Raw genomic sequence first — 11,463 nt, 5'->3', positions numbered from 1 at the left:
TGGCACAGACTTACGGGGGCCCCCGCCCGCACCTGGGGCAGACGCCGAGCCGCGCGAATCCTTGTGGACGTGTTTACCCCTGCGCCCGTCCCAGCGTTCCTCCACAGGAAAGCTACTTAATCAGTTGCACATAACAGTCACATGAACTGCTGGGTCAGAGTTGTCGTTCATTGCTAAGACACTAGCTTTCTAGCCTATAGATTTTTCAACCGCAACAAACGAACCAACCAACCTATCCTATCTGAATACTACTACAGACAGGAGCTACAGACTAGCACAGACAGACGGTGAATAGCACTGGTGCATTACTATTCAGGATTCATGTAAATTTCAGGTATCCATTAAATTTAACTCTACAGAAGTTGATTAGCTAAAATATGTACAGGTACAAAACATTGACAGAAACAATCAGGGGGCCATGCATACATAGGCTGCTGAGCAACATCTTTCATTTACACCTCTATCTATTATCTAACAAGTAAACTAAAAAGTAGCTTGTGACATAGAAAAATCATTCCTGTAAAAATCAGTGTCTTGGCAGCCTAGCTGAGGAAACTGTGTAGACACCCTCAAGTTGTAGTCTTATAGAGGTGTAGCTGTTAGACCATCTTTCGACAGCGCGTGTTTGATGATGCATTTCTAGATAAGGTGCCTCTGAATTGAACTACTTAACAATGTTCAGAAGATACATACTGTCAGATTTTTTTCCCAAGAAGATTTACTGCTGTACTCTCATGAAGAAACTACAGAACTCAACTTCATGTAGTCCAAGCATGCTAAATCCAGGTACACGCTCGGTTATGGAGAAATTTGGCAAGGAGGCTGCACCAAAAAATAATCATAGACCGAACCTAACCTAGAAATTTTATTTGCAATCTCACTCCGTACAGAATCAATCATCCTTCTATTCATTTCCCAGGAAATCCATGGGAATTTAGGCCTAGCTAATCCTAAGCTTCTGGAGTAGAACGCATAGCAGAATCATGGAGACGGATAAAAAAAAAATCTCTACTCCCTACCAACTTAAATCATTGCCCACCAGCATCAAGCAGGGCAAAACTAACAGCACATCTTGAATTCACGAAGAGAAAGCACTACGTCTCAGCATCGAGCTATGGACTGCACAAATCAGAAAAATCACGGGCGCGGCACCGGCCGCTGCTGCTCCCTTCCCTCCCACCGCACGCGGCGTCCACGCACCTCCGTCCTCGAGCTCCATCGCGGAGGCGGTGACACCAAGAAAACCTAGGGAGGAGGGGAAAAGGGGAGGAGGCGCGAGGACTCACCGGGGACCAGTCGCCGGAGGAGTACCTCGACACCGCCGTTGTGATTTGTGCGTTCTTTCCCCACCGCCGCCGCCTTTCCCCGCCGCCGTCGCCGCCGTTGCCTCGCCTCGTCTCCCCTTTTCACGAGCAATACACGGGGTCGACCTCGTGGTTGAGAAAACCGGAGGGTGGAGCTTACCGGGTCGGGAAGATCTGGGATGGGCCGGAATATTACCAAAAAAAACAGAGAAGTAAACGGGTCATCCGGTAACTTTCGGGATTTGTTCCTGGGCCGGTATTTTACTCTCCCAAACCCAAAAATACCAGACAAGTAAACAAGGTCTCAGGTGTCGCCGTTACAGTCATTGGCTCTGTGCCATCAATGGCTCTTGTAACTCTGTCCCATACTGTCTGCGGAAATTGCACCATCTCTCGTGTTCCAGGCCTAATATATTTGGTCCCCAAACCTCGCGTGAGATCTGCGGGATCGACGTACGAATTTCCCGCGTCGTCGAAGTTCTCTGATGTCTCCTCCTGTGGTCGACTTGTATCTCCAATTGCATAGATCTGATGATACTTTGAACTTTGATATTTATTTGGATTGGTGACACCGTCATATAGATCGGTGAAGACCTCTCCAACAGCAATGGATCTGTCGATGAAGGTGAAGCTGTCGATGTTCCTCAAGTCACCGCTTATATCGGAGTCCGCAGATGACTCGAAGGATATGTCGCTGAAGATCTTGGCGAGTTTATCACTTGCTGTAGTGTTGATGAAGCGTGGCGGCGAGGTCTCCTTGTCGCCTGTCTCAGTCGATGGCGTGGAGTCCGAAAAATCGGAATCGATATTCGATAATCCCGACGATATCGGAATTTCGAGACGATACGATCCTTCCTTTTCGACGCGGAAGTGGAACCTGCCAAACGTCATCTCCATAGGCTCCTCCAGATACGCATATGCATCCAAACGGGAGGGCGGGCGAGGAACAAAATCGACTAGATCAGTTTCGATCCGTTTACCTCTATCCATCACGTTGCTTGCTACCGAAGACGTCGACGATCTTGAACGTGCCATCGAGATCAGCTCCTTGTCGCCTCTAATTCCCACAGACGGCGCCAATTGACAAGGGATTAACTTATCAATGCCTACAGATTGTTGACTAGGGTTTAGTTGGAAGTAGAGGGCAAGTAGATCTCGAGGGTTTCAGCCGGAAAAATACTCGACTGCTATGAAAACTAGGGTTGCGTGAAACAATGAGTCGATCCTTTCTTTGCCCCTCGATTCCCCCTTATATAGGAGGCGGAGCCGAGGGATTCGTGATACACAAGTTACAGAGTCCGGGAGGGTTTCTGAACCGTCCCGTAACAATTACAAGTTGATATTCCTAATACAATTCTATCTTTTCTTAATACTAATTGGGCTTCCGAGTTTCATATTCTTTGACTCGTGGACCTTCAGTAAACCCCGGGTACCATCTTCGGCAGGCCCATTGGGGATCCCTATGTCAACGGGCGCCTCCATTTATTATTAAATGACCAAATTCAAACAATCAAATATATAGGTAATAGATGTAAATATAGGTTCTTAGAAGAATCATTTGTTATCTAGGATGTCATATGAGAATATAATTATCTACACATAACTGAAAATAACTCATTCGACCTTCTCCGCATGCAAGATTAGTGACTGCCTCTGTGATTTACTATTTTTTTCGAGTATAGTTCAAATTTCTTGAAATACTTTCTGTTGATGTATTTTTCATGTGGAGCCTCATGAGGGTCACGCTGGCCACCGTCATTGCCCGCAGTTCCCGCAGCTAGGTTGGCCGTGATGGATACTGGCGAATCGACCACCACCGCCTAATGGTGCGCTCAATATTGTTCCACTCCCACTGTACGCAAGGTGGCGCCTATGGCATCAGGACCATCCGGATCTGGATCATTTCGTCGCGACATAGACCACTTCCACTGATCTATTAAGAGTATATGATTGCTTCAGAAAGGTGATATCTGCAATTAGATAACATATACATATCCAAAAGGAATTGTTGGTATAAGATTTCTTGAGAAATAATCTCTTCCAGGCGTGGGAGCAGAAAGTTGAAAATGACCTTATAAGTCTGATTGTCTGAAACATTGATGACCCACAAGTATAGGGGATCGCAACAGTCTTCGAGGGAAGTAAAACTCAATTTATTGATTCGACACAAGGGGAGCCAAAGAATATTTGTAAGCCTTAACAGCGGAGTTGTCAATTCAGCTGCACTTGGAAACAGACTTGCTCGCAAGAGTTTATCAGTAACAACAGTTTTATAGCAGTAGCAGTAGTGAAATATAAGCAGCAGTGTAATAAAGATAGCAGTAGTGATTATAGTAAACAACAGGATTAAAATACTGTAGGCATAGGGATGGATGAACGGGCGCTGCATGGATAAGATAACTCATGTAATAATCAAGACAAGGCATTTGCAGATAATAATAAAACAGTATCCAAGTACTAAATAAGCATAGACATGTGTTCCGTATATAGTCGTATGTGCTCGCAATGAGAAACTTGCACAACATCTTTCGTCCTACCAGCCGGTGGCAGCCGGGCCTCTAGGGAAACTACTGGTAATTAAGGTAGTCCTTTTAATAGAGTACCGGAGCAAAGCATTAACACTCCGTGAACACATGTGATCCTCATATCACAGCCTTCCCCTCCGGTTGTCCCAATTTCTGTCACTTTGGGGCCTCGGGTTCCGGACAGCAATATGTGTATACAACTTGCAGGTAAGATCATAAAACAATGAATATCATCATGAATCAATAACATGTTCAGATCTAATGACAAGCATTAAGCATAACAAGTTGCAACAATATCATAAAAGTACCAACAACGGATATTAGGCACCATGCCCTAACAATCTTATGGCTATTACATGAACAATCTCATCCAATCCCTACCACCCCCTTTAGCCTACAACGGGGATTTACTCACACATGGATGGAGGAAGCATGGATGGTTGATGGAGAAGCGTCGGTGGCGATGATGGCGATGATCTCCTCCAATTCCCCGTCCCGGCAGGGTGCCAGAACGGAGTTTCTGATCCCGAAATAGAGTTTTCGATGGCAGCGGAGTTCTGGATGTCTTCTGGCAAATTGGTCGAACCCCCGTGCGTTTTTACGTCAAGGGCTTTAAGTAGTCCAGAGGGGAGCGCCGGGGGCTGGCCGAGGCGGCGTCCCCATATGGCGGCGCGGCCTAGGGGCCCACCGCGCCGCCATGTGGTGTGCGCACCTCGTGGCCCCCCTCCGTCTCGTCTTCTGGCTCCGTTGGTCTTCTGTGAAAATAGGCCCATTGCAATTATTTCCGGGGATTTTCCTGAAAGTTGATTTTCTGCACAAAAATAAGACACCAGGGCAATTCTGCTGAAACAGCGTTAGTCCGTGTTAGTTGTATCAAAAATACACAAGTTAAAGGCAAAACACTAGCAAAAGTCTTCGGGAAAGTAGATACGTTTTGGACGTATCAAACATCAAATGATTAATTTGTAGATTGTACAGTTTGTAATTTCTGCCTCTGAAGTGTAGAGGATGTTACCATCTGAAACATCAAAATGATTAATGTGTGAGTTTGGATTGACATTCTATGCGCATGGGCACATAGCCACACACTAGAGAACTGTGTAATATTTTCTGTATATTTTTCCTGCATAAGATTTAAGAAGCGCATATATTGTACTTTTGAAGCACTTTCTCAAGAACATTGTGTCTGAAAAATTAGTAATCACTTACTATAGCTATTATCCAAGAATTTCATGTTTTTACTTTTTACTAGAATGCAGTGTCATGAGCGGTTTATTTAACTGCCTAATGGAGTTTGGCTCTTGCCCCATCTTTAGTTACATGTTTTAGCTTTTTAAAATTACTGTTCTTTGTGTCTGTCATGTTTACCGTTTTCCAAATTGCTTCATTTCTTTGTTGTCAAGCAAGTTCTATGGTTTATGAGGAGATTCAGTATCTTCGTGTGCCCATGGGTTGCAACATGAGTTTGAAATTGCGAGGAAGAGAATGGATGCTGAAGCAAAGAAAACATATAAGTTACTTGACCAACTTCCATATCTGCACAAGACATGTCTAATGATCTGCAATTCTACTCAGTTATGGATGCCAGCTCCACTTCTGAAAAAAAGGAAGGTCAAAGCATTGGCTACTACACCAAACACCAGACTTCAATACAATTCAAAGAGCTGCAGCACCATTGCTAATATAGTGATTAGTGTCTACAAATTATTACCGTTCTCATTTTCAACAAAAAAAAATAGAAGTTTAACTTCAAGATACTTCTTTTAGTTCTGAATTCTTGTGTTGCCAGTGTAAAGTTGACAACAATAACTAAATAAAACTATCTACTGATACTTTGGGTGCTATATATTCCAGATTATCTGCTGCTACTGTAAAGTTTTGATTCTGAAATCCATATGCCCAAATATCTTATCTAACTATTTTCCATACATACATTGCCTTTTCACTCAAATCATCATACCTAAACACTAATAATCTATTGCATACAATGACCTTGCTCAACTTGAATGCAGGTTTGTGCTGACATATCTATTATATATTAAAAGTACATTATGGGGTCACCAGAAATTAGAGAAATCGCTAGAAAATCCCACAAAAAACAGAAACATCTGACCATCAATTAATTTAGTTAGGCAATTATTACCGTTCGATCTCTATAATAGTTGATTAACATCAAAATTCAATATAATTACCCACCAATACCCTACATGAAGTTCTCATCGTACCCCTTCGATATCATGTCTAGCTAATAAAAGTCAGCGATCAAAATCATCAAAACCTAAGAAAGACACGAACTCTCTGCGTGTCCTCACAAACGCCGTCGTATATGCCTTCGCGTTCTCCGCCGGCTGACCGGCCGGCCGGCCGACCAACCTCCTTCAAGTGCAGCAGCACATGAGTGGCTAATGTTTCAATCCTGATTTGCTTTATTGACGGAACAGAGTCAACAGAGCAACACTACATAGAGGCCTCCAAAAACTAGGTACGATCTAAGATTTGCTTCATGGAGACATCCCAGATTTATGCCATGGTCTCAGGAACCGGACTTCAACATTGTCAACGACGCATGCTTCCCAGTCCCAATCCTCCATGCCATACAGATCTAGACGATATATCTGAACCTGATCTTTGTGTTCTCAGAGAAGAAAAGCAAGGATACAGTCTTCCTTGCAGGTACTTACGCACACGATCGTCAATACCCTTGAGTTCGCCTCAGTGTTCTGAGACGGCCGGCCGGTCGACTATGATGACAAGCAGATATAAGTGTGTATAGACTTGAAGTTGAGGCAGACCTGCACGTGCGTGTGCAGAACCCTAAATTCTAGGCACCAAGTGGGCTTGTGGTAGGCCGACGCAGGTAGAGATCAGGAGCTGCCTCAGATGGCCGCGATGACATCTGTGATACTCATGATTCTAGCGGCCGAGCCAACTTTCCCCGTGTGTTCTTTGATTATCCCTGCAAACAAGAGCAATGACATGTCAGCCAAGAGTGTTAATTCAAAAATCGGATGACCTAGATGGCCGCAACGACATCTGTGGTACTCATGATTCTAGCGGCCGAGCCAACTTTCCCCGTGTGTTCTATGATTATCGCTGCAAAGAAATGCAATGACATGTCAGCCAAGAGTATTAATTCAAAAACCGGATGACCTTCTACTTACTGCTAATCTATTTCAAAGATATTTCTTGTGGCCCTAGCACTGGGAACCGTGATCACAGTTTCAATTTCTGTCTCTGTGAGTTTGGCAACACAGTTTTAGTCTCTACCAAAGTAGCAAACAGTTGATTCATTCTGCATCTGGAGGTAAAAAATAGTATATTAGTAGCTAGGAACTATTCTGGCAGGGATTTGTTTGCCTTCCGTAGTTCAGTATGATTTCTCTTTTCCTGTTGGTTCTAGATACGTCTCTACCAATATATCTTTGGAAGTACTATATTTTCTCTTATTTTGTAGGTTTGTATTCTACAACCAAGGTACAAGCATGAGGATAACACCATGGTTCTATTGGTGACGTGAGCACTCTGGAGTCTGGACTTTGGACCTGGCAATGAAGGGCTTTGTCGGTATACAAAATATAACCATATCCATTCAAATGATCATGGTTGCTTTGTTTCATGATAATTATCATAGCTAAGGTGTTATCTAGCATGTTCTTTTTCTCTGATCACTCTTAGCGATAGCACATGTGGATGGTTTTCTCTTCTTTCTAACAGAATTTCTGGTGCAACAGTTAATTAGGAGCAAAGATATATGTTTTTCTAATGAGACATAACAAAATAAAAGCATTTAGGTTGCATGTTTTCCTCCATGAGCATCTGATTTCTCGATCAAACTACAACATCATGTGACTTTTGTGACTGCAAAAATAAAAAAACATTTTATATGGAAAGAAATTATGGTGGAAGACATATTTAAATGATGAAAATGCATGTGATTTTTCACTATATATAAATAAGGTAGCACTATCAGTAGCGTCATGTGGTATTGCAGCCCTGCTTCTACAGGGATGTAGAAATACCCACTCAACTTTCCGCATCCCATTGATCCTTATAAAAGAGTCAACTTGTGACATAGGACAATGTTGACACTTGGCAAAACTTTTAAAACAGACATTGCTAACACAGCTCCTTAACCACCGCTTTTGTGCGCCGCCGTGCAGCCAAGGGCACCGTCGCCGGGAACATGACCACTTGGGACGATGCTCCGGGAGCTAACTGCACGAGAGCTGAGGGGCCTCCTTGACGGCATAGAAGCCTGGAGGTTAGGATCACCTGTGCACGCCGGCCGGAAGAAACCGAAGCCGACGGCGACGAGGGCGGGACCGGTCGCCCTACGACCATCTTGGACGGTGGCTGACGACGAGCCACCGTTGATTGACTCCCAGGAGCAGCTTCCACACTCCCCCACTGCAGATTGAGCGCAAGGCGACGTCTAAATTGAAGCCCACCATCCTCCATATCACCATGACAAAAGAAGGGAGCACCAATTCTTGCCCGTCGGCATCGAATCTGCAAGAGCAGAAGGCCTTATTGAAGATGGAGAACCCCGCCGCCTCCTCCCCCATCACATCCGGCTCCAGCCGTTGGAGCACCGTCATGAGGAAGAAGAACAGCAAGACGCAGCAGATCTGGCCTAGAAGATCTGATGCAAACTCCCGGCATGACGCCAAAGACGAGCATCTTGCCCAACTCTACAGCTAGACTTACAACTACACCTACAACTACTAGATACAGAGAGGCGAGCTACCCTTCCATCTCTTCCCCGGCAGGCAATGCCGTCAGAGTCGATCTGGAGGAGCACTCGCTCACGGAAGATGACTCTCAAAGCGGGCAAGACAGAGAGAGCTCTGTATCGGAGTGCAGCTCAAAGGTAAAGAATGATTTTGTGCTAGCCATCATGTGCAAGAATATTGGGATTTATATTACTGAAAGTACTATTGATGATTCGTGCTATTTTGCAGACTTGCTCTTACTCGGTTCTGGGCATGGCATCCTTGGTGATAACTTCTTTGTAAGTAATCCAATTATTGAGACCTCATGGAAAAAATTAAGCATCAAATATTAGGAAATAGTTGTTGCTCAAACATCTATTTTCCCTATTTTTATTCGAAATATAGTGTTTCTTTAAATATTTGTATACCTATAAAAGCAATCAGAGGAAAGTATCTACACAGATCTCTATGTTCCATTACTGACTAGCTAGAAGAAAAAAAAGTGCATTTTTCCTTGAAATAGCATCAATTTTGAATTTCATTACTATTAATAACATAGTGTTTCTTGGAATATATATATGCTCAAAAGCAAATAGAGGAAAGTGACTAAATAGAAGGGAGTACATACCATATCGAAATTTTCATACCTCTCAGGGGTATAAGACTGGCCCGCAGTGAAGTAGTTGTATCATCATATTGGCAGGTTCAATTCTAACACTTATCTTTTGTCCTTCCTGCAACCGCAAAATATTAATTGGTATCAAGTTGGTACATGCTTGATATAGCTAATAGGGTATGCTTCAGCTCCGTTTCACAATTTGTTGCTAGAAGAACTTTGAGTGCTAAATCAATGTTCCACAGTCCATTCACTTTGTTCGCAGAGCTTTCCCTTTGTCTCGCATAATGAGAGTGCGAGAACAAATCAAATGGAGTTAGTTTCATCACAAAATTTGACTCTCTCCTTCCCATGAAAGATGTCTTAGATTTATCTAAATTTGGATGTATTTAGACACCAAATAGTGGATATATACATCCAAATTTGGAAAATCTAATACATCTTTCATGGTACGGAGGAAGTACTTCTTATGTAGTTATTTTCCTCCACGATTCTATCTCATTCGAAATGTGTTGCTTCAATTTTTTGTTGTGGGTTTAATATTAATAAAATGACAGCCGCAATCGGCTATACTGGAATATGAAACCACTAGCCCAATATTAGAAACAAAAAGGGTTCTCATGATTGAACAATTGAATTTTGAACAAGTTTTCCCTTTCTAATTAACAAAAAGCTATTCTTTCTAAAAAATAATAGATGGATAGAAGTCAGGTAATTGATATCTGGGTGGGACAATTTTAGGTCAGATGTATCCATGATAAAAAAAAAGTCTGTATACAGGGAAAATCCTGAATATCAAGCTTATGGCCTTGAATCTAAATAATAATGGAATCCTGGAGGTAAGCAGTCAAACCTATGACAGAAAATTACTAATATTAACATTTCAGCATCTTTATATATGACACGAGCAAAACCAAAACAAACCAAATGTTCACTGAACCTAGGAGAACCATGTGAATGCTCACACTGAGATTAAATCTACAAAAGAAGATGAGAGGAAAAAGGAAAAGGAGCATCGTGTGATATTACAACAGAATATATGGGTACTCTCATTGCAGAATGGAAATAAGAAAGAACAGGTCGGTACCAATTCTTGGCAGAGTCCTTGCCGATGCGCAACAACACCAGGCACCAGTCCCTCTATCTTCTGTAGGTACACGATCGGCAGACCGCCGGCTATTAGCCCCAATAATCGCCGCAAAACTCGAGCTCCGGGTCCGATCGAATGGTCCTCAGCGGCTCACAATCTTTCGGCCGGCCGGCCGACATGATCCTCCAAATCGAACTGCAGTTCCCATTTCTCCAATTGAAGCTCCATTTGTACTCGAGGGGGAGAGTTCGCGATCTAACTTCGGTGAATTCCTGGAAGCGAAGAGAAATTTTACTTTCTACACTAGACTAGATGAGAGCGGAGACAACCTCCATTCGAGAGCGGTGGTAGACAGAAAAAAATGGAACGGTCAACTCTGCCTGTGGGGGAAAAAAGAGGTCGTTTCATGGAAGAAACGTCAAGAAAATAATATTTCTAACTCTATTTTCATATGTAGGCCTGATGCGTACTTGAGAACAAATCATTTGACCAACATTTGAAACTCTTTAAAATAAATTCAACGGTATATTTTTGGTGATATATAACTTATATTTTATTGATCAAATTATTAGTCGAAGTTTTGCCTCAAAAATTCAAAATACGTGCTAGCCTTATATATATAAAAAGGAATACTATGGTTTATTTCCTAACAAGTCACTTAATCACAAAGAAGTTCCACAATTACCATTGCACTACACGCACAAAGGCATAAATTTCAGCCAACAATAAAAGAGACCTAATAAAACATATAAAAGTAATTTACACATCTACATTGGGTAGATAAAATTAAAAATACAACAAATATAAAATACATAAATATATTATAAAATTATTAAACTAATAAAAGGCCATCTAAAGTTTATTATGATCCGTATGTTTATTTGGCTATCTAGATATGTATATATTCAATAGATAATAAAGGAAAAGGAAAAAAAAGATCATCAAAGTGTCGCCCGCGCATGTGCGCGGGCCACTATGCTAGTTGGTAAAGAAAGCATATAAAGAGTGGATGCATGATGTACGATATGATGGTAAGACACTCCAGAGCTTCAAGCATAATCTGTCGCAAGTGATAGAGCAGCAGCTTCAACAATTAACCATGCTTCAAATGGTTCAATCAATGCACACAAACAATTACTTGCAGAACATCTAGCCAAAGTTCCGCACGTACTACAAGGTAATAAGATATAAACTAAGAATCCTGATGCATCTTCTG

At 42.4% G+C, this 11,463-nt stretch overlaps 1 long non-coding RNA gene across 1 annotated transcript; it reads right to left on the bottom strand.

Annotated features, from left to right (window-relative positions):
• Positions 1-6,232: 6,232 nt before the first annotated feature.
• On the bottom strand, positions 6,233-10,645 carry LOC127298612 (uncharacterized). The gene is made up of 2 exons (XR_007849954.2): positions 10,245-10,645; positions 6,233-9,275 (listed from the first exon to the last, which is right to left on the bottom strand). It is a non-coding gene; the product is annotated as an uncharacterized lncRNA (long non-coding RNA).
• Between the last annotated feature and the right edge of the window lie 818 nt (positions 10,646-11,463).

The sequence above is a fragment of the Lolium perenne genome, chromosome 5 (assembly GCF_019359855.2).
Source record: "Lolium perenne isolate Kyuss_39 chromosome 5, Kyuss_2.0, whole genome shotgun sequence".
Classification (NCBI taxonomy): domain Eukaryota; kingdom Viridiplantae; phylum Streptophyta; class Magnoliopsida; order Poales; family Poaceae; genus Lolium; species Lolium perenne.
The sequence above is the reverse complement of the archived record's forward strand: the minus strand, read 5'-3'. Positions and strand labels throughout refer to the sequence as shown.